Here is a 22809-nt window from a genome sequence, read left to right as displayed (position 1 = left end):
AATGAGATATATAAGACACTATGTTGAAAATGAGCTTTACAATTTCAGGTGAGGGGGAGGGGGTGGGTGTGGAGGGGAAGAACTAAGGAGTTGGGGAGGGAAGGGATGGTAGGGGAAAAACAAAGGAGGGGGTAAAAATGCTCCATAGGAAATGTACTCATTACCTTACTAATGTAACTGTAACCCCTCTGTACAGTATCTTTACAGTAAAATATATATATTAAAAAAGATATAAGGGAGATAAAGAGATAAAGGGAGCAGACACAGATGCAAACTTTACACTATTCAATTGCTATCATGATTGATAATCGTAATTAGTTGGGTATCTAATTTTGTGTCCTCCATCCTTGTATGTCTCTCCATCTAGAGATTAAAAACAAAACAAAACCCCAAAATCAAAACAAAGCTGTGGGTGGAATCAGAGATAAAATGTGGTTTGAAGTAGAGAACACAGCATGAGAAAGAATTCTCATTACTGACACTGAGAATTTAATTACAGATGGAAGAGAAGCCTGTAAGAACCACAGAAACATTGTCTCATATTGTAGGGGTCAAGGAAGTAAAGTTGGTACTTGGAATTTTTTTTTTCTTTCAGGGAAAGAGAATGAATACTTCATAAATTTTAAACAATAGCATTGAAAAAGTTGTATAAATAAAGTAGCTTTATATATCACACAATATTCACATAAGATAATGGAAGATTATTGAAAGGGAAATATGATAATGAAGGATGATTGGAACCTATTCATAAGCTACACTGGAAGCTACTTCATGGAGACTGAAGTAACATCTTAGATTATAGAATAGTTTCACTGGGAAAATCACATTTTCAGTACATTGCTATTATCATGATCCAAGTTTCCTTTGTGTCTCTGTTATGCTTAGAACTACTGATTTTAGTACTGATTCTTTGTGCTCTGGCTCATCTATGCATACTGTTTATCCATAGTTTTGACTCCATACCTCATGCATTCTATTAAATTCTACTTACTTTTCTATTTTCCATTCTCTTTCTTGTACTCTTTTTCAATTTTACTTATGTTATTGGGGAGCATACTCAGGCCACCACGCATGTTAGGTAAGCATTCTGCCACATGAGCCATGCCTCTAGTTCCATCATGCTAAATCTTTAAGGTATACATGAAATACCTTATTTATCATCACAGAGTATTGTTTTTGAACTAAATTCATGGTAGAAGGAGTAATAAAGACTATGGTCAACATATACAATTGCATTGTCCAATATGGTAACCATTAGCCACTGTGCTGGCAGAAGAAGAAATGTAGCTAGCCTGGACAGAAATATACTATGAGCACAAACACACAGAGAATTCTTCACTGGAAAAATATATGAAATGCTGCCATGCACTACGTGTTATGTCAACTGTGATGCATATTGAATTACATAAATTCACACCTTGAAATAATTTTATTTTGAAACAAATTCATTGACTTAGATTTTTATGTTAGAATGAGGTCCTCCCTTTTAATTTGAGATTAGAATACTACAGTTCTAATCTTATTGGGTACATAAAAGGGCAAATTTTGTTGTTTCTGAACAAATTCTGTTGTCTTTTACTTGTTTGGTTAGGTTTATTCCTATATATTATATTTTGGGGTCTATTATAAAATCATTTTCCTGATATCATTCATGTTTGTTAGTGGTATACAGAAAAGCAACTGATGTTTGCATATTGATATTATATCCAGCTACTTTGCTTAGTTTAATGGTAACTAAGAGTTTTCAGGTAGAGTCTTTTGGTCTTTTAAGTATATGGCCACATAGTGTGCAAATACAGATATTTGACTTACTCTTATATCCCATTATTTCTTTACCATGACTTATTGCTCTGGCTAAGAATTCAAGCACTATGCCAAGTAAGAGTGGAGAATGTAGACACTCTTGTCTTATTCTTATCTTAGATGAAGAAGTTTTAATTTCTCCCATTTAGCATGATGTTTATATTTTATATAAAAATTAAAACATTATTTTCAGGCATGTTCCTCCGTCTTTAATTGTAATAAGTTATATGTTTTTAAAATGGTATCCATTTATTCTGCATTTTATTGTAATATTAAGTTTCCAAAATAGTACCTAATCATTTTCTGGATTTTAGTGGCTTTTCTTATAAAATTCTATTTTCATCTCTAATTTTATTAATATAAATCTCTTTCTTTTGGTTTTGCTTGGTTAAGGGTTTGTCAGTACTGTTTGTATTTCAAAGATTCAACATTGGTTTTTATTGATTCTTTTTACTGTATTGTTTGAACCACTGGTGTGCTATTTCATTATTTCACCTAATCTTTATTATTTCTTCCATTTACTAATTTTTGGCTTCACTTGTTCTTAGTTTTCTAAGACCTTGAGGTTAATCATTAAACCATTTATTTGGATCTCTCTGATTTATTAATGTATGCACTCATTATTATAAAACTTCTTTCTTAAAATTGCTTTATGTCCCAAAGATTTTCATAATTTGTGTGTTCATTTTCATTTGATTTTAGGAACTTTTAAATTTCTCCCAATTTCTTCAGTGGCATGTCTAAACTGTATTGTTCAACCTCATTAGGTTTTTCTGTACCACCTCTTGCTCTTCATTTCAATCTATTCCATTAACATTAGATATAAGATATTATTTGTTTGTTTTGTATTTGATAAGACAAGTTTTATGATGTAAAATATTATCCATTTTGAAGAAATTTCTGTGGACTGCTAAGGAGAATGTATATTATGTAGTTGTTGGGTAGAATATTCTATAGATGTCTCAGTCTATAGTGAAGTTTAACTCTGAAATCCTTTTTTTTCTGAAATCTTTTTGTTGTGTTCTGGCTGATCTAGCTGATAGAGTAGGGGTAGAGGAGATACTGATTTAAGGCACTATTATTGGATCTGTGAAGATGTCCCTTTATGACTAGTTGATTATATTTATTGAAATTGGGTACATCAACATTATATATATATGTGTGTAATTAGCATATCTTGATAATTATTTCTTCTGTTTATTAATGTGTAGTGTTTATTACTTCTGACTAAGATTCTTTTGGACTACTCTTAACTAACTCCTGCTTGCTTTTTGAATACAAATTTTTTTTAAAATTTTATTTTATTTTATTTGTGAACATACTGTACAGAGGAGTTACAATTACGTGGGCAGGATAATGCGTACATTTCTTTTTTTTTTTTTTTTTTTTTTTGGAGTTCATTTCACTTAACATCATTTTATTTTTTTTTTTTTTAAATTGTATTTTATTTTATTTGAGAACATACTGTACAGAGGGGCTACAATTACATGGGCAGAATAATGCATACATTTCTTACCAAGCATTGCAGCCTCCTCCTTTGTTTACCCTTCACTTCCCTTCCCTGCCTCCCCCCTCCCCCCACCCAATTTTACCCCCCTCCCCCCACCCAATTATACCCCCCTCCCCCCCCCACACCGAAATTGTAAAGCTGGTTTTGACATGACATTTTGTACTTCTCATTGTTGCAACAGGTCCACCTGAATCCTTAAACGATTTGTTTGTCCCCATCTCCTCCACATGATATATTGATATCAAATATAGAATGCGTACATTTCTTACCAAGCATTGCAGCCTCCTCCTTTGTTTACCCTTCACATCCCTTCCCAGCCTCCCCCTCCCCCCAATCCCAATCCTTCTCCTTCCCCCCCCTTCCCCCCCCCCCCACCAACGTTGTAAAGCTAGTTTTGGACATGACAATTTGTACTTCGCATTGTTGCAACAGGTCCACCTGTATCCTTAAACAACTGGTTTTTCCCCATCTCCTCCACAAGTTATACTGACATCAAATATAGTGAAAAAAGATTTTTTTTTTTTTTTGGGTCCGGTCATGGGGCCTGAACTCTGGGCCTGGGCACTGTCCCTCAGCTCTTCAGCTCAAGGCTAGCGCTCTACCACTTGAGCCACAGTGCCACTTCCAGCTTTTTTTTTTCTTTTTGCTTATGTGGTGCTGAGGAATCGAACCCAGGGCCTCAGGCATGCAAGGCAAGCGCTCTACCACTGAGCCACCTTCCCAGCCCCTTGAATACAATTTTTTTTTTTGGGGGGGATATCGTTTTCCATGGTTTTGTTTTCATTCTGTGTATTTGCCAGTGAAATGAATTTCTTGCAGACAGAAAATGGCTAGCTCTTGTTTTTATTCCATTAATATAATATGCTTCTTTTACCAAAAGTTAAGACCATTTACCTTTTTTTTTGGTACTTATAGATTAATTCCTCAAATCTCATCTTAGAAATTTGATGTTTTACTGAGATCATAGTGTTTGATATTCCTCATTTTCATTTATATTATATTTATCATAATTTCTGATCTGTTATTATGTATATCTTACTTCATTTTCTGAGTAGAGTATTAATTTTCTCTTCTGCTATGTGGCCTGACAAGGAAAAAGGTCCATTTGCTGGTTTGTTTTTGTTTTTGATGTTCTTCTCTGCTCTCCTTGTACTTGGTGCTAAGTATCCATGGCATTGCTGATCAAGGATATTTTGTCAGCAAAAGGGATATACTCATTTTAGAAATTTCCTTTTTTTTCATATAGAGAGACATGTCTGGCCCCATTGAGTTTTGTGGCCTTTGGTTCAGGTTCCTTCCGCTAGTGAAGCCTTGAAGTTTACACATCTATGGGCAACAAATGTTCCAGCCAAAAGTTGTCACCTGAATTTTTCAAGGGTGGAGAAAGAAAAGAGAGTGATACGTTTTTCACTTCAGGTGGAGAATTGAGGGAACCAGAACTCTGCTTGCTAGCTTAACAATTTCAGACTCTGCTTAGCATTAAACTACCCTACAGGAGGAAGGAGTCTGCAGAAATCTTGCAAGCCATGGACCTTATCTTTAAAGCTTCAGAGAGCAAACCATGTACAGTAGGCAGGAAACTTTGGAAACTAAGCAATCAACTCATCATAAACTCTGAACTTAGTTTCTGCAGTAATTCAGATGATAGAGGTTACTCCTAGCCATTAAAGATAGAACCAAAATTAACCTACTACAGAGCTTGAGCAATCTGCTATATAACTATGGCTTTATAATACAGTTTGAAGTTTGGTAATGATATTCCTTCAGCACTGTTCTTCCTGCTAAGGATCTATTTGGGGACTTTTATTGTTTGGATTGCTTCTTCTATATCATTAAAGATTGTTGTTGGTATTTTGATGGGTATTACATTGAATTTATAGATAGTATCTAGCATGTTAATCCTCCCAATCAAGGAACAGGGGAGATTTTTCCACTTCCTTAAGTCTGCTTTAATTTTCTTTAAAGGTTTCAAAGTTTTCATTATAGAGGTCTTTCAAATGTTTGGATAAGTTAATTCCTAGGTTTTTTTTTGAGGCTATTACAAAAGGAGTTTCTTTCCTGATTTCAGCCTCATTCTTCTTGTTGTTGACATACAGAAAAGCTACTGACTTTCATGGGTTAATTTTATTCCCTGCTACTTGGCCAAAATTTGGGATCAGCTCAAGTAACTTGGAAGAGGAGTCTTTGGGGTTCTCTAAATACAGGATGATGTCATCTGCAAAGAGAAAAAGTTTTACTTCTTTCCCTTTGGATCTCCTTTATGTTTGTCTTTTGCCTTATTTCTCTGGCTAGGAATTCCAATACTGTATTGAAGTGGGGTGGAGAGAGTGGTCATCCTTCTCTCATTCCTGATTTTAGAGGGAATGGTTTTAACTTTTCAGCACTCAGTATAATGCTGTCTGTACGTTTATTATACTATTTTTATATTGAAATTTGTTCCATAGATTCCTAGTTTCTCCAGAGCTGTCATCATAAAAGGGTATTAGATCTTGTCAAATGTTTTTTCTGCATCTATTAAGATGATTATGTTCTTGTCCTTGCTCCTATTGACATGTTGAATTACATTAATTGACTTGTGCATATTGAACCAGCATTGCATCCCTGGAATGAATCCCATTTCATCATAGTATATGATTTTTTTGATTAGTTGTTGAAATCCTTGGCCAGAATTTTATTGAGAAGTTTTGCATCAATGTTCATTAAAGAAATGGGTCTATGGTTCTCTTTCTTTGATGTGTCCCTATCTGGTTTTAGAATGAGGGTTCATGGAAGAGTTTGAGAAGCATTAGAGTGAGTTCTTCTTTGAAGGCCTTATAGAATTTGCTGTCAATCTGGTCCTGGGCTTTTCTTGGATGGGAGGTTTTTTATTTCCATTTCTATTTCAATATTGAAATAGGTCTAGTTGGTGTAGGTCTTCTTGGTTTAATTTATGTATGTCCAGGTTCTTGAGTTTGTTAGTATAATGCTTTGCAAAGTATTTCCTTATAATTTTCTGAAACTTGTTTATTTCTATCATAAGGTTCTTATTCTCATCTTTGATTCCATTTATTTAATGTATTCTCTTCTCCTTTTTTTGTCATATTTGCTAAGAGTCTGTCAGTTTTGTTAATTTCTTTCAAAGAACAAATTCTTTTTTTGTTGATCCTTACTATTTTTGGGACTCTAATTCATTTAATACTGATTCTATTGTAATTATTTGTTTCTGTCTGCTGGATTGGGGTTTGGCTTGTTGCTCTTTTTCAAGGAGCTTTTGGTACATCATTAAATTGTTGGTTTGAGATTTCTCCAATTTGTTCATGTAGGAACTCTGAGCTATACATTTTCTTCTGAGTACTATCTTTGTTGTATCCCAGAGGAGATGGTATTCTGTGTGTTCATTTTTGTTAAATATTGTAAATGTTTGAATTTCCTTTCTGATGTCTTCAATGACCCACTGGTTATTTAACAATGTGTTGTTCAGTGTCCATTAAGTTACAGAATTTTCTATGGTGGCTTTTGGTGTTGAACTCTAATTTTATTCCATTGTGGTCTGAGAGGATGCAGGGATAATTTTCAATATTTCTGAATTTGCACAGATTTTCTTTGTGATCTAAAATCAGGTCTATTTTGGAGAATGTTCCATATGCTGCCAAGAAGAACATATATTCTGATGCTGTTGGGTGAAATGTTCTGTAGATGTCTGTTTAGTCTAGTTTGTCTATGCAGTTGTTTAGTTCTGATGTTCATTGAGTTTTTGCTGGGATGATCTATCCAGAGATGACAGTGTTGTGTTAAAGTCACCAACAATCAATGTGTTTGGATCTATATGTGCCTTCAGGATAAATATTGTTTGTTTGATGAAATTGAGTGCTCCCACATTTAGTGCATAGATATTTAGAATTGTTATATCCTCACGTTCACTTGTTATTTTGGACCATTCATAATCTGTGTCTATTTGTGGCCAACAGGATCTGGATTTCCACTCCTAGTCACCCAGTTTACACTGGAAGTGAGAGAGAAGCCATGTGTACTCTTGTTCTGGTGCCTGTGTCCTGGCTCCCTCTGGCTGGTGCTGTGGCAGTGGTGGCCACTGCCTCTGGCCAAATTTGCTCTGCTCAAATCTGTCTTCTTAAACAGGTTGCCTGTATTTTTTCACCTCTGGCCAAAACCTGTGTACAGTTGCAGCTCACTTTGTGTGATTCTCTAGACATGGACTATTTCCTGGAACACTACAACTCTGGAGAGAGTTTTAGATAGTTAACCCTCAGGGGTGAGCTCAGTTAGTCCCCGGGTGTACCTTCACCATCTTCCTCTCTAATTGGATTTAAACAACTGTTTGCTTCTGTATTCTCTATTACAGTGATGTCCCTCACATTTGCTCTACTATGTTGACTCTTGGACAATATTTCAACTGCCATCACTTCTCATCTGAATCATGCTGATAGTTTCATTTGTTTTCCTCTTCCATTCACACGTTTTTTTTTTTGCCTGAGATTCTTTAGCAATTTTAACAAAATACTGTAAGCTGGGCCATGACTAATGAACAACACAAGTTTATTTGCATATTTTAGGAATATCTAAGATCAATGAATTAACAAAACCAGTGTTTAGTGAGAATCCAATTCATGATTCATAGACTATACTTTCTATCTCTATCTTCACATGTTAGAAGGTATGAAGGAACTTCCTTGAACCTGTTCTATAGAGGCACACAGGCAGAGCTAGTGATCATATCACCTTCATGGCCTAAAAATATAAGTTAAGTAAATGTATACTTGAATAGCCACAAATAGTTCAAAGTTATTTCTCTAAGAAAAAATGAGTCCATGGCAATATGTTGCACTTGGATGCCTTTAGAAGAAAATCAGTCAAATCAAAGCCCTAGGCCCTTTAGTTAATTTACTCAGGCTTTGTCAAACTTATCTAAATCAAAGGAATTTGGAATATCTTGACTCTTAGAGCATATTTAAGTTTCTTTTTTTGGGAAAAAAGTCATTGCAGAGTTGCTTTAGAGATTTCTTCTATGATACTACTGGGTACTTTATATTTTTCTATGCTACTCTCAGACATGTGATAGGAAAACACTGAGAAGAAAAATGTGTGTACTTGGCACTTTTTAGATAAGAAAAAAAATCTTTTCAAAAGCTTGCATAATGAATTTATCACTGTCTAGATGGTTCTCAAATGATTAGAGGAATAATAGAAGAATCTCTTTGTAACAAGAACAATGGTTCAGTACAGGTCTGAGTATACTCAAAGATTTTTCTAGATTGTGATAGAAGCTGCATGAGCAATCAGAGTCTCATTCCTGCCTTTATCCTAACTAGATTAAGTTGGAGACCTAAGTCTTACACAGAAATCTTGCCAACCTAAGAGGCTATAGGAAATCCCAATGATTGATTGCTCTCTGTGAGCTCAAGACAAAGTACTGGGCCTCTTCAGAATGTCATCACTCTGCTCAAGTTACTGGCACAGTTATTTACTCTACAATACCTTATTGTTCCTGTCTTCTTATCCTACCAAATCAAATTGCTTAATCATCAAAACTTCTTGAAGCAGAAACTACTTACTAGAATACCACTACTGAACTTGTAGACAGTAGAAACTGACATTTCTACCTCACTGTTAAGTTTTTGTCTTGAACAGAAATTCTGATGCTTCACGGTTTGTTTATTTTCCACTTTAAGTGAATATGGCTAAGGTAGAGAATGATGCTTGGCAAGCCTTGAACTATATCATGACTTGTTTCTTCTGTTGAACTTTTTAAGACAGAATGTAGTTTCAGAACAATATTAAAAAAGGACAATGCAGTTTGTCTCAGAATGTCATCTGAATGATGGAAAATGTTTAACTGGTCCTCATCCACAAACTTGTCTAAATTTGCTTCATTTACATTGCCTCTTTTGGTCAGAAGAGAAAAATACTCCATCATAAACCTCACTTGTTAGCAGTGGAGAGCTCACTTTTTATTGTCTCACTGACTTACTTTAGGAAACCAGATTAGCAAAATAACAACAACAAGATGTAAAGCTGTACTTACAGATTTGAGAATGGGGGTTTACAAAGAATATGTCCTAAACTAAATTGTTTCTTATTTTCTAATTGATTTCATTTTCTTTATGCTTCTAGAGATCATCAAAAGACTCTTTCAAAGAAACTTCATTTTCTTTCATAGTCAAATAGTGGCTTAGGTTCTGGTTTGGGTTATGCTTTCAATTGACTAGACTAGCAGAGTCATTTAACCATTGTCATTTGCTTAAACACTTGTAAAATAAGGAGTTTCCCCAAATCTTTGGAACTGGTAATGCTGGGAACAAATTTCATTATTCTAGTCTCGTGGCAAACAGTCTCATTTGCCTAGATGCTGGAGTACCAACAAGATATTCAACACAACCTAGCACACAGCATATTAGACACAGCCTGTTCACGGAAACTTAATTCTCCTCAACTACTTTTCCATCTTTGAGCAAGACTTCTCCAATTTGGGGGAAAAAACACGAAAACATAAGATCAATCTTTTATGGAGAGATCTAAAACTGTCTTAGGCAATGACCTTTAGGACCACTGATGTTTTTACATACCATACTTTGTGTTATGCATACCAAGGCTCTTTGGCTTAAGCAACCCATGTCATGGTTTTGGTTTCCAAGTAGTGTCCTGTCCACTGTTGCTCCTTTTACAACAGTATTAACAGAAGCTTTATTTTCTAAGAAGAGCCCAGCCTGGGAGATTAGTGTTACCATTTGTTTCTCTCAAGTGCCTAAGACCCTCATTCCTGTAAATTTTTTATCTAGCCCAAAGCATTTCCTGCCCTATGGATCTGAAGTAAGAACTTAATTTGAAATCAATCTGATATTGTATAACCAACTTCTTTGATTAATCATAACTGTTATGGAGACTTACGAGTTTATTACAGAGCTGGAATAAAGCTCATTTTAAAGAGAATACTAAAAATGAATCTTCCACATTGCTGGGGTTTACATGAAAAAACACTTGACTTTTAGTTGCCGGAACTATCTCAACATAACTTAAGAGAATTTAAAAGAAGCAAACCATCCCATTTGGCTATTTGGAGGAGATTCAAAAGTTAACTCTTCAAAACATTTGAGGAAGTAGGCCTTGGATTTTCTGAAGTGTTTTCACAGTTCTTTTGTTTTTTTTTCTGTACCTTCAGAAGCTTGATCTCTGCCTACCACCTCCATGTATTTTTCACACTAAAAATAAGATCTTTATCTCTATATTAGAAACCCTGAGATACCCATCTCTCTTGGCATGGCTATTTCATCTTTCTAGGAGAAAAGCAACCACCCAATTACACACAGCCATAAATTAAGTTGACAAGCAGCACGCAGGCACTGGCACCCTAAGCAGTTTAAATTGTTCCACAGTTCCAAGTCTCCTCTTTGGGAAGGAGCATTACATGCTCCAGTGGAAAAAATTTCCTTTTTGTTTTCAGACTTGCCAACAGCATACTTTGTGTTGCAGGTTCAACAGACAGGTATTTTCCTTTCTTAGTAGACACACTATGTAAAAGATGCTTCCTATAAACCTAGCAAGGAGGCTGATTTCCCTGGGGGCTTATTCATCATCCATTGCAGAAGAGGTTGGTCTTCAGGTTTTAGGGCTGACACATATCACAGGCAAAAACCTCCTCCATTCCTTTTCCCAAGCTCTGTAATGTCTTACTGTGACTACTAGGAACTCTGTTTTGCTAGTCATGGAAGTCATTCATGGACTGGGGCGTCATCTAATATATCTAGGGAAAGTCAAAAATGGAATTCCCTTTGAGTATCCTCTTAGTATTGTGTCAGACTTAGTTTGCCTGCTCTCTTAATTAAAAGAAAATTCAACATGCAATCTATTTACAATGACTTTACAGTAAATTTTTTTTTGGGGGGGAAGGGTTTGGGTCTGGTCGTGGGACCTGAACTCTGGGCCTGGGCACTGTCCCTCAGCTCTTCAGCTCAAGGCTAGCACTCTACCACTTGAGCCACAGCGCCACTTCCAGCCTTTTTTTCCCTGCTTATGTGGGGCTAAGGAATGGAACCCAGGGCCTCATGCATGCAAGGCAAGCGCTCTACCACTGAGCCACCTTCCCAGCCCCTACAGTAAAAATTTTAATTCAAAATGTTATGTTACAAGAAAGTGACACAAGTTTTTTTGTTGTTGTTGTTTAGTCATGGGCTTGAACTCTGGGCCTGGGTGCTATCTCTCGGCTCCTCAACTAAAGGCAAGTGCTATACCACTTGAGCCACAGCGCCACTTCCTGTTTTATGAGTGGATTATTGGAGATAAGAGTCTCACAGACTTTCTTGACCCAGCTGACTTTGAACCATGATCCTCAGATCTCAGCCTCCTGAGTAGCCAGGATTACAGGCAAGAGCCACTGGTACCTAGCTAAGTGATACAGTTTTAAAAGCTAAACCAAAGTAGATTTTTTTATGCTCATATCATAGTGAGAAATACCAGTTGTTGTTTTCTTCATTTTGTTTGACAATACTCAAGTTTGAACACAGGGCCTCACACTAAGGTTGGTATTCTACTACTTAAACCACACCTCTAGACCTGATGTTTGCTGTTTATGTTTAGGATTGAGTCTTGCATTCTATTTTGATCCTCACCTGAGCCTTGGTCCTCTTACTGTAGTCTTCTTCTAGTTACCGGGATCAAAGGTGTGTACTGACTGCTGCACACTACCATTACCTAGATTGTAGGCATGAGCCATAAGCTCATTTTCACTTTTATAAAGCCTGTTTCAACTTCTCTTACTCCAGCATCTGCTCTGATGTTCACTCAATAGATGAAAAGCCTTAAAAAGAGAGTAGAGATAAACCGTTGTGTGGAATCTTGAAGGATTTGCTCTCCTTTCCCTTTTCTTCTCTTTCATTCATCTGCTCAAATTGCAAACACTTCCTCCTTTGCTGACAAAGCATTCATGGTTTCCCTTATTTGCAATAACTAGTGTATGTCTGAGACAAGCAGAAAAGGTCAGATAAGTTGATGTTAGGTGAAATGAGCCCAAGATAAGGATTCAAATGTTTTTTCTTTCATGTGATTGATTCTAACATATTTATAAGATGACTTCTTTGTTGCTTTGTATGTCCCTCCCCCACAGTATAACCCCTGTTTCACTGTATTTGATGTTGGTATAATTTGTGGAGGGGAAGTGAAAAAACAAATTGTTGAAATAGGGATACAGGTGGACCCATTACAACAATGAGATGTACAAATTGTTATGTAGAAAAACGAACTTTACAACTTTGGTGGGAAGGGTGGGGAGGGAGATGGAAAGGGATGGGAAGGGGAAACAAAGGAGGAGGCAACAATGTTTGATAAGAAATGTACTTATTATCTTGCCCATGTAATTGTAACCCCTCTGTATGGTATTTTCACAATAAAAAAAATCACTCAGCAGCACTATTTCTTTCTTTCATGCTACTCCTTGATGTCTAATTTTCAGTTCTGAGACCTGTGTTTGAAATTTACTATAATCCCCATCTATCATGGTAAAAATAAAATGACAAGGTTTTCAGCAATATGTTGAGTGGTAACTTTTGACACCCCTCCCTAGTCTACCCCATTTCTGAGGGATACCTTAGAAATTACTGTTACACTAGCTTACCCCTTGAGCAATATTAGTATGGCTTTACCTAAAGGGATCTAATAAACTCCTCAAGAATACTTTGTTCTCTCCTTTCTGATGCTGAAAAAATAATTTTATTACTCTTAGTTGTCTTCTCGGTCTAAATTAAGGTCTTCTCTTGTGTCACATTAACCCAGATTATCTCCTGGATTCATCTCCCTTCCAGTCTGTATTTTGTTTTTCAGATCTCTGGGCGGGGAAGACAAAGTTATACCTCGGTAAATTACAACTTTCTGGATTGCAAGAGTAAGTTGGTATCAGATTCTTGATTATTCTTCAACTTTAGGCCCACAAAGAAAAGGTACTTGTTTGAGATCAAATGACAGTTTCTACTCAATATTTTTTTTTTGAAGAAAGAGATTATACTTTAAAACAAAATAAAACAGGGGGAAAAAAGAATGCCAAACAGCTTCCTCTAGGTAGCTGCACTTACTTTCTTAAGTATAAGCCCTGTTAGCTCAATGTGGGGCTGCTCTGACCCTCTATTGACCTGGAAAGCACACCTCAGAATAGGTGAATAACTCAGTCCTGCTCACACAAGGGCTTCTCACTTTCGTTATTCTAGATTTCCTGGCACTCTTAGCATCCTATGTGTCTAGTTCTCCTTTCTCAAAATAGGAAATGACTAATTAAATTCTCTTTACACTTGATTAAGTGTTGATTCATTACATTTTATCTGAGACTTACTTGCCCTAAAAGTCTTTATTCTAAAAATGTGCATTTTCTTCTTCTAGTCTCTTTTAATTTTAGACTTGTAGGCTGTCATAATTGCCGCCCCCCCCACTTCCCCAACCACCTCATCAAAGAATTTGAAGCATCATCAAACATGTTTTTGTCTCTTCACTCAGGAATAGGGCAAAGAGGTCCTTGAATGGCTGAACAGCTGCCTCATAAAAACATCTGTTATCATTTTTGTGGGGCTTCCTAGGTGGTCATGAGTGAACTAGAGGACATGGTTGATGGTTTCTGCCATCAGATAGCATCACAAACTGACATCATCATGGGTGTCATGGTGGGGAAATCACAGAAATTATCCTGCTGGGACAGCTGGAAAAACTCACCTTAAGTACCACCTGGAAAAGTTTGAATCCTTGATCCTTTGCTAAATATTTGTCAGTGTAGATTAGTAATTTGGTAACATATAGAGATGCCTGTGCTTCTGTAGTCTAGTTCAGAATCTTCCTCCTTGCTCTTTTTAAAATCATACCTTGTATCGTTTTGGTCTTTCTCCTTGAATGAAAACTACATGTATTAGCTGTAGTTCTAAAACACATCTGCATCCTTTCTCTATAATTTCTGCCCATGATAAAATTGCTTCCCACAAGGATAAGCTTTATTGTAAAATTGACTAATTAGAACAATAACATTTAAAGCCATAATTGCTCTTTCTGAGACCTCATTATAAATTAGGTATTCCAGTAAGTAGTTAACATGCATTATTCCTATCTTGTAAGTAATTATATAAATTAAATATTATGTGTAAATATTTTTTTGGTTGGTCATGGGGCTTGAACTCTGAGCCTGAGCATTGTTCCTCAGTTCTTCAGCTCAAGGCAAGTGCTCTACAACTTGAGCCACAGCATCACTTCTGGTTTTCTGAGTGGTTTATTGGAGATAAGAGTCTCATGGACTTTTCCTGCCCAGGTTCTCAGATCTTAGCCTCCTGAGTAGCTAGGATTACAAGTGTGAGCCATTGGCGCCCCACCTTGTATAAAATTCTTTAGCTCAGTTGTTTGGCGTGAAATAATGCTAAATGACTTAGTTCACAAACTATTATGATTATGAAGTTAAAAATCACAATTATTGTTTACCTATCTAATAAATCACCATCCTTCTGCAGGGAGATTCTAATCACCCCAATTTAGAGAAGGTGGCATGGTGATGTCCTTTGGATCAATGCAACGAGCTAAAGTTGAACCTGAACCTTTAGACCTCAAAGTCTGTGTTTCCACAAATCTAATAACTAAAACCATATCCTGTCTTTATTGTTTTAAAATAGCATCGTTACATATGCTCCTTCATTTCTACTTCCAGAAGTAAAGCTTCTAAAAGAAGACAAAATATACTTGAGACACCTGATTTTTAAAAGCTTTCCAGAATAATTCGTTTCAGTTAAGTCAGAGATTGAGTTGCACTAACATTGCTAGAATTTTTCTCATTGAATATACTCTAGTATAAAAATTGATCTCATGGTTTCCTCTTTCTGTCTGTTCTTTTCTCTCCCCAAGAAAGGAAAACCACGAAAGCAACGAAGGCAAATCCTCTCTAGAAAGCAATTAGAGCAGAAAAGGAACTTCAAGCCCAAGGGTGTTTTCATGGCAAAGAGAGTTGACATGTAGGAAGCAGGTTATTAAAACTAAATAAGTTGGCTCAGAAAAGAGAGGAGGCCAGCTGATGGAGGTCGGATGGGTGAAAGACATCCATTAGGGCCAAGGACAAGAAAGCTCTTGGAACCATTGAGGGGAAATGAGTAGTTAAAGGCTAGCTTCATTTTTGTATTCCTTGAAATGTTTCAAGAAATAGCACAAGACAGTTCAATTCCATTTAGGTTACATGCCCTTAACTATGTCATAGCCTAAAACAAGAAAGAGTTCATATGAGTATACCTGAGCAGATTTTAGTTGTCATAAGTTAATAAGCATTACAGACATTCAGAAATCACAGTATATTATGTGATGTGGGTAAAAACTAATTTAAGAATATTCTACGTTAAATGTCTTGCTTTGAAAAACTAAATAGATCAGTTTTCTCGTCTTGACATTTATAGTACAATATCAGAGGCAGTGATTGCTTAAATGATGGTATGTCGTCCTCTATTAGGATGTAGATGGAAATAATTTACCCCCCCCCCTCCTATCTATGTTACAGCACCTGGCAGATAGAATGGGCTAGATGTTTTTTCTATTTTTCATTGTTATATAAATCCATACTAGGCATGCAATGTATATTTTGGTCTCAGGAAAGATATTTACATTCTTAAAATATTTTATTTATCAGTGATATTTAGGGAATATTTAATTTCCCACCATTTGCAGAAGGTCTTCTAAATTTCTGTTCTCTACACACTTAGTTCTTACAGTCTGGGATCCAAACACTTATCTACATGTGTTTAATATCTTAGAGCTTACAGAGCATTTTCCATAGAGATAATTTTTCAGAAATGAAGTACCATAAATTTCACTGAGGGAAGTTTTGTTGGACATTAAGGATGGTTTTGTTGAAGAGAATAAGGTAGATCTGGGAAAGGTTATTTCATCATTGATCATTTCATTGAATACCTATGAATGTTTGTAATCTGAGAACCTGAGGCAAACGTGCTTGGCTTTCTTCAGTCCCTGGTTCTTGTCTCTAGGGTGGGAAAAGTGTGATGATGAGCACTACAGCATATTCAGGATTCATTTTGATGGACAGGCAAATTAGGCCAAGGCCTAAGCCTATTATTCAACAAGAAATGATCTCCATTATGCACTCCCCAAAGCAGAATTCTAACTACTTGGTTTCATGTAGATTGACTTTCCCATGTTGCTATAAAATAAGGTTTGGAGTGTCAAATTATTATGAGTTTAATTGTTATCAGAGATAATTTAAAATTCTTAGGTTTGCGCCCAGAGATTGATGAAGAAAGCAACCTTTTTGTGACTGTTGTTTGGCACTACTCTTGTTAATCTAGTTATGATGGCTGCTGGATATGTTCCTTTCCAAGATAATTAGTTTTTCGTGGAGTTCAGCTGACCTCTCCATTGTCTGTATCAGAGATATAAGGGAAAGAGATGTGGTTTGCACATCTCAATCTAAATATCTAAAGTATTAAAAAATAAATGTTAATATGTCTTTAAAAAAAGTAATAACTGCCCTTCACAATGTAGAAACCCTCCTGCTGTGGCCATGAGCACTGGGCCATATGGAAGAAAGGTAGAAAGAGAGGATGCATTCCTGCCACAGGAAAAGATGGGTTACAAAATGCCCTCATCTTAATGGAATGCAAGTAAGTAAACAAAATTATCAAAGAAGAATCCAAATATTCTGCTCTTCCGTTAGAAAAATCTGTGTGTGTGTGTGTGTGTGTGTGTGTGTGTGTGTGTGACTCCTTGAATAATTTAAAAAGACTATCTCCTCCCATCTTGATAACTGAATTGGATATTTGCATTTCTGAGAGTGAATAAGTCAGAGACCATTGGAAGTATGGAGGAATTATAAATATTCTACTGTATTTCCCCATTTGACAAAAGAAGGAAGTAAGACTCATTGGATAGGGATAGAAGATAAGGTGGTGGGCACCCAGCTCATTGGCTGCAAAGCCAAATTTAAAAGCTGGTTCTTCAGAATCCTGGAGACTGAATGGACTGCTGGCTCTGGCATGTTGGCCTGGCATTCTGGTCTCACATTTGCTAGCTTGGTTTGGGTTTTGGAAGTGATCCAGAAGAGAATTGCTCTTTAATTGGAGAATTCTCATTTAAGCTTGTTGCCTTGAAAAAAAATGGCCTGTCTTTAGAGTTCCTTAGAAATCTTTTGGTAAGAAGCACATTATTCTTCATATCTCCTACATTTGCTATCACCATGTGTGATGAGTTGAATAATGTATCCCCCTCCTCGAATTTGAATCTACCTGAAATCCAAGACTAGCATCATATTTGAAAATAGAGTCTTTGTAAATATAGTCAAGTTAAGACCATACTGGATAAAAATAGATCCTAAATTCCAAATAATTGGTGCCCTTATAAAAAGAAGATACAGACACATAGAAAAAATGTCCTGTGAAAATGGAGGCAGAGATTCATTTTTTTCCCTAGTGATTTGCTTAGAATGACAGGAAGCATGAACTACATTGAACTGAAAGGAAAAGATTATTGAGAGTCAATGGTACCAAACTAAAGTGTTGTCTAGGTCACCTTTGTGAATTTTCTCCTTCTTTTTAACTCTGTGACTTCTAGAAAATGGATATATAATGAAAACAATTCTTGTGCATAGAAATGCGAATGTATTATAAGTAGGAAGTAGGGTAGTCTAGTCTGTCTTTGTAACTTCATCTCACATTTCTTATGGCTTAAATATACAGGCTTCTTTAAATCCTCACTCAAATTTGTAATGTTTTGGTGGTTCCCCCATTAATGAGTTACATAACATCTTTAATTTATGCTCATATGACTCTTACACCCATAAGAGTCATGGCTTGACTTTATATAAAACTACCTTTTAGTGAATCATCCTATAATTCTCAATTTAAATAACCTCCTCACAACTTAAGAGAAAGAATCACAAGGGCAAATTTTTATTTTTTCCTAAACTGTGTTGAAGGCTTTTCTAAGTTTCTGAAAGCATTTTTCTAAGATTTCCACTTTATAACTACTTTCACAATTAGTGACCATTATGAATGACTGAAAGCGTAGAGACATACCTTCAGCGAACTACTGTGTGCTATTGGTCACAACAGTGCCCTTGGTTTTTCAAGTGGTATGAACCCACAGAACAAAAGTACCAAGTCCTTATTTTTTTTGGTTCCCATCAATATCCTGGCATAGAGTCAGCTTTTAAGACCTTACATAAGTTGACAACAGGATCTTAAATCAAAATTTCAAAGCTTCTTCAGTGATATGAAAAGAGCTTTGAAAGGATAATTGATATTTCCCTTTAAATTCCAAAGCTGGGGATAAAGATCACACTAGCATGAAAAGGGATGTAAAGATGAAGTTGTATCTTCATGACAATCTCATGTCCAACTGGGACAAAAGAATCAGGAGTATGTGAGGGTTTGAGGGAGAAAGGCAGTACACTAGATGCATCCTGGGCAGAATGGGAATATTTTGCAAATGTGAAGAAAAGTAATGACCCATTAAAATCCTGGTTACTTCTTTAACACAAGGAGGGACTGAGAAAGAGACAGCACATTTCCTTGTATCTTAGATGATTTGATGTGTGTGCACGCACGTGTGTGTGTGTGTGTGTGTGTGTGTGTGTGTGTGTGTGTGTTTCATATGGTGAGCTTTAATACCAACACTCTGACTTGGAAATTGACTCAATTATTAGTCCATGGAAATGTTTGGTGTTGAAATTGCTTTTTTATTCTTATTGTGTACCTTGCCTTCTTTTGCTACACTCTGAGCATAATGACTTAGCATGGCTGATCTCCTACCCTACCAGAGTCATTTTTCTAACATGATTGAATTTATGTTCACTTCTTATGTCTTTTGGTCCCCGCTGACTTTGTTACTCAGTTCAAAGGCTGCTGTTTCTTTGCTGACATGAGGGCCTAGGATATTTGTGGCCTCTCTGGAGACGCCTGCCTGCTCACTTATCCTGAGCTAGCACCATCTTTGTCTTTCACAGCTCCTCAGGTGGCTGAAATTTTCACAGCTTGTTAGGTGTCTCTGGCTTTCACAGTCTGTGGCCCTGAATGACTGCTAGGGGACCAACCTTCTCACTCATTCCCAAAGCCTAGCTGCACAGTGGAAATGTGTGAATCGTGCCAATCCTGTCCCAGAAATCCTGTGGTTTTTGGCAGATGCAAGCTAACTCAGCATGGAGATGAGATTTCTTCCAGATTGGGAATTGATGTGCCCTGCAGAAAGTGATTGCACTGACTATGTTCTTCAGTAAGAAAGTTGTTGTGACAAGTGGAATCAGAGCAGTGCCACAAAAATGGTTGGCAAAATAAATAGCAAATTACATTATGTAGAATATTGGTCCCTGTATATCATTTTATTTAGTCTTTTTCTTTTAATAGTTGTTAATATGACCAGGATGGTAAAATGTATTTAATAGCGTTTTCCCTTGACATAGCACTATTTTCAGGAGGTAGGGGAAAAAGTAGGGTTTTATCAGGAAGAAGGTAATAAGCAGGAATTGAAATGTTTTCATTTGGATCTTAAGTGGTGCCTAAGGTAAAATTGCACAATGTTAAAGCAACGATAATTGGTTCCTCCTGGCTTTCCCCATTGAAGGAAATTGAAATTCAATTGACTTTCAATGGAATAGTCATGGAGTTCCAATTGTCATTGCTCCGACTTTGTGTCTGCCTATCCCAAGAAGTGTATGGTAGCCAAGAAAAGAATAGATCCTGCCTGAAACAATAATATTATTTAGGAAAGATTAGAAAACAATGAGGTGTTCCAAACATGTGAACAAATTGAACATACCTCAGAGTTTATACTTGGGAAGTTGCTAATGGCAGTTAGCATTTGGATATGTTTGGAAGTGAGATGTAGTCCTTATCATAGAGTTTTTACTGTCAGTTAAGCTAACTTAATGAAAAAAAAAGTATGATAACAGTTCAAGTTCATAGGCAGAATGAGAGATCTGTATTTAATATACTTGGTTTGCAGATTTAGATGATTTAACTAGTGTTACTATGATATAAAATGTGCCATAATTACAAATAACTAATACTTATTTTCAGATATCTTACCCTATATTATGCAAGTAATGGCCTGTATTCTCACAAAAATTCAACAGGGCTAAATATGTTGCATATTTTGGACCTGATGAGAAATCTCAAACTCAGAAAAATCCAGTGTTTTTCTCAATGTTGTGTAGTTAAGAAGTGGTTGAGCAAAGATTTAGCCATATATTATATGACTACTTCCTAACCTCTCTAAGATCTTGACCCTAGAAAGAATAGTTAGTAGATGAATGATAGTAGCAACAACAAAACCAAACTACTGGGACGACTGTTGTACTCTAAGCATGGGAAAAGAAATAAGGTGCAGACTTGTTAAAGTGATCATAGAATAAAATAATAGGTAAGATAAAATGAAAAAGCCAGTAATTATTTGATGATAAATTCTACTAAATGCCTATTTTTTCATATATTCGATTGAACATGAATGAAGAAAACATTTTGAGATATTTTGTTGTAAAACCTTTCATTTTCTCTCTCTTTTTTTTTCCTTTGGTTTGGTGGTACTGGGGTTGAAGGCCTGGTACTTGCTAGATAGGTGCCCTACTACTGAGCTATAACTCTAGTCCTTTTTTTCCCCTCTGATTCTTTTTGAGTTAGAGTCTCTCTTTTTTCCTAGGTATGTGCTAGAAAGCACATGGTTTTCTATCATAGCTAGAATGATAGACAAAAGCCACAACTCTCAACTTTTTCTGCTGAAATGGAATCTTATGGCCTTTTTGTTTAACTCAAGTTGGCCAAGCAGCTCAGTTCTCTTCATCTCAGCCTTCTTTATAGCCAGAATGGCATATAAGTTTAGTCATAGCCAGCTATTGTTTGAGAAAGCATTTTGTGTGTATAGCCAATCTAGCCTGAAACCACAGTCCTCCTAATCTCACCTTCTCAAATACCTAAAATTTAGGCATGAGCCATTGGTGCCAGGCTTGCAGAGCATTTCAAATATGTACAAAAGTAAGAAGAGTATGATTTATGATCTTCTATGCCTATCGTTTATCTTAAATAGTTAACAACTCATGTTACCTCCAACTGCTTCCCCACAACCATTGTTATAAAACAAATTCAAAGTCCTATTATTTTATCCAGAAATATATCTATATGTCATATTTCATTAGAAGAATGAAAACAGTATTATTTTATGTAAATTATAATTGTTTAATAGTCAAAATCTTTAGACATTGTTCAACTTTCTAAAATATCTAAGGATGTTATTTAAAACCAAACTTTATTACATTAAATAAAAAAATTCTTTTACATTAAATTAAAATTACCTATTTTAAGCATTTGGTTTTAGTATATATAGCATATATAGATCTATCTATCTATCTATCTATCTATCTATCTGCACCTGAAAATAAGAACATAAGATATTTCCTTTATTTCTAAAAGTTCCTTGTAGTTCTTTCTCAATTTATTTTTCAATGTCACCTCTTTTTATTATTATATCTTTTTATTATTTTAACTTATTAATTCCTGTTGGATTTCTGCATTTTATCTTTAATATTTCCTTTCTTTTAATTACTTTGACTTAATTTTGTCTTCTATTTCTAACTTTGTAATGTAAAATTTGATCATTTGATTCTTTTCTCTAATATATTTATAACAATGCTTTTTTCAAACCATTTATCATATCTCATATATTTTGACTCATTGTTTTCTCACGTTCATTTATCTGACATGCTTTCATTTCTCCTTGTGTTTTATTTTTCTTTACCCTATAAATCATTTAGAAGTTTGTTGTTTCTTCACCAATATTTGGTGATTATCCAAGAATCTTCTGTAACTGATCTTTTCATTGAATTTTACTGTGGTCACAGAATATACTGTGTGATTTCACTAATTTTAACACAATTATGACTGGTTGTTGCTCAATGAAAGGAGTTCATGAGCATTCAAACACCAAGTTTATTCTGCTGCTAAGTAGCCTGCACTAATGAATATCAGTGCATTTATATTGATTATAGTGTTATTTGAATCTACTCTATCTTTGCAGAGTCTTTCTAATTATGCTTATCATTAATGTTAAAGAAAATATCCAATGATGATTCATCCTTTTCTTTCCATTATTGAGCCAGGTGCCAGTGGCTCATGCCTGTAATCCTAGCTATTTAAGAGGCTAATATCTGAGGATCATGGTTCAGAGCCAGTCTGGGCAGGAAACTCCATGACATTCTTATCACCAATAAACTACTCAAAAAGGCTGGAAGTGGTGTTATGGCTCAAGTGGTATAGCACTTGCCTTGAGCAAAATAAACTTAGCAACAGTGCCTAGGCCTAGAGTCCAAGCACCAGGACCAGCAAAAACAAATAAAATAAAATAAAAGAGCTGTTTGATCATTTCTGCTTTTTAATGTTTATAATATTTGATATAGTTGTTGATAGGGTTAAAATAGTCTATAAATATTCTATATTTATTTATTTACTTACTTTTTTTGTTTGTTTGTTGGTAGTGATGCTACTGGGGTTTGACCACAGGACACTCTA

General features: G+C 35.7%; 1 long non-coding RNA gene across 2 annotated transcripts in view; it reads right to left on the bottom strand.

The window, feature by feature from the left end:
- Positions 1–22809, bottom strand: part of LOC138815993 (uncharacterized) — a 152581-nt gene that overhangs the window by 86863 nt on the left and 42909 nt on the right. Inside the window, exon 3 of one of the 2 annotated variants that reach the window (XR_011368533.1) lies at positions 11914–12101. The exons of the other annotated variant lie outside the window; for it this stretch is intronic. This is a non-coding gene — a long non-coding RNA (uncharacterized lncRNA). The remainder of the gene's footprint in view (positions 1–11913; positions 12102–22809) is intronic. 2 annotated transcript variants of the gene reach the window in all.

Source organism: Dipodomys merriami, unplaced genomic scaffold, assembly GCF_024711535.1.
Source record: "Dipodomys merriami isolate MVZ:Mamm:240054 unplaced genomic scaffold, mDipMer1.0.p SCAF_11, whole genome shotgun sequence".
Taxonomy (NCBI): domain Eukaryota; kingdom Metazoa; phylum Chordata; class Mammalia; order Rodentia; family Heteromyidae; genus Dipodomys; species Dipodomys merriami.
Note: the sequence above shows the minus strand (reverse complement) of the source record. Positions and strands in the feature narration are given on the sequence as shown.